Source organism: Penaeus chinensis, chromosome 6, assembly GCF_019202785.1.
Source record: "Penaeus chinensis breed Huanghai No. 1 chromosome 6, ASM1920278v2, whole genome shotgun sequence".
NCBI classification, from domain to species: domain Eukaryota; kingdom Metazoa; phylum Arthropoda; class Malacostraca; order Decapoda; family Penaeidae; genus Penaeus; species Penaeus chinensis.
This window is the reverse complement of record NC_061824.1, coordinates 35082100-35083166: the sequence shown is the minus strand read 5'-3', so window position 1 is coordinate 35083166 and position 1067 is coordinate 35082100. Positions and strand designations below refer to the sequence as shown.

Genomic DNA, 1067 nt, shown 5'->3' with positions numbered 1-1067 from the left:
GCAGGCTTTATGGTTTATTGATTATCTGTTGTCTTCTGAAATGGCTTCTTCATAAGTATATAAGATATCAATGAATCTCATATGAAAATAATAATGCACAGACTGACAGAATCAATAAGAAGTTAGCACTTTTGGTAACTGTACACCTTCTAGAATATGGATGGAATTGGAACATTTAAATTACCTTGAAAAGAAATTCACAATAAATAGGTTTTTGGGGTAGAGGTGTTAGTAAGCAAAGGAAATCTTACTGCAGAGGTACAAAACAAAAGCATGGTAACTATCAGTTAGCACAAATACTCTTATTAAATCTGCAAATGTTCACGGTATAAAAGAGGCAATTGAAAGTTTCATCATCTTTTTTTTCTGAAAAATAGACAGAGTTCATAAAAGGGCTTTGAGTTGTAGTCATCAAAAGTTACAAGTATGGAAGAGGTTGTGAAAAGTTCAGAAGTACTCAAAATTTCATAGATAAAATCTGTATAAACATCTAAACACTGTTCTAAATGATAAGCCAAAACTTCAAAACGTCAACCTTCATTATGTAAACTGACATAAGCTACATCAAGTAATCTGACATAGACAGCATCAAGTTTGTTTGTATATTTTTTATACAACCACAATCTGCAGACCCAGCTTTGCAAAGTTTGTTTCCAGGTAAAGAATACAATGTTTGTGACTCCCTTTTCTAGCACCCATTAATAGGTATATACTAGATGGATTGAGTATATACATATGCACAGGCAGAGTTGTTTCTGGCAGTTTATGGTTTTACGATGTATGCATCTGTGTTCACCAGCGAAAAAAATGTTCATTGGTTAGCCAGTGCTTATGGTATGATTATCAAGTTACATCTGAAATGCATTAGGCATGCAGGAATCTTTTCTGTTTGTTAAGGATTACCCAATATGTCACTTAGAATCAATTACTATAGTCAAGTTCAAATGAGGTTTGACTTTCAGTAAACACCATGTTTAATATGTAATATAAAATCATAAATAACAAATATTGATAACATAATCCCAGTCAGCAGCCTAATACTGACATGATCGTCACTTTTCAAGTGA

The 1067-nt window shown here is 32.6% G+C and overlaps 1 protein-coding gene across 2 annotated transcripts in view; it reads right to left on the bottom strand.

Annotated features, from left to right (window-relative positions):
• Window positions 1–1067, bottom strand: part of LOC125026366 (neuralized-like protein 2) — a 14703-nt gene continuing 13636 nt past the window's right edge. For both annotated transcript variants that reach the window (XM_047614766.1, XM_047614767.1), the window contains exon 8: window positions 1–1067. This exon is cut by the window's right edge and continues 745 nt beyond it. The gene's annotated coding sequence lies outside the window, so the exon portion shown is untranslated.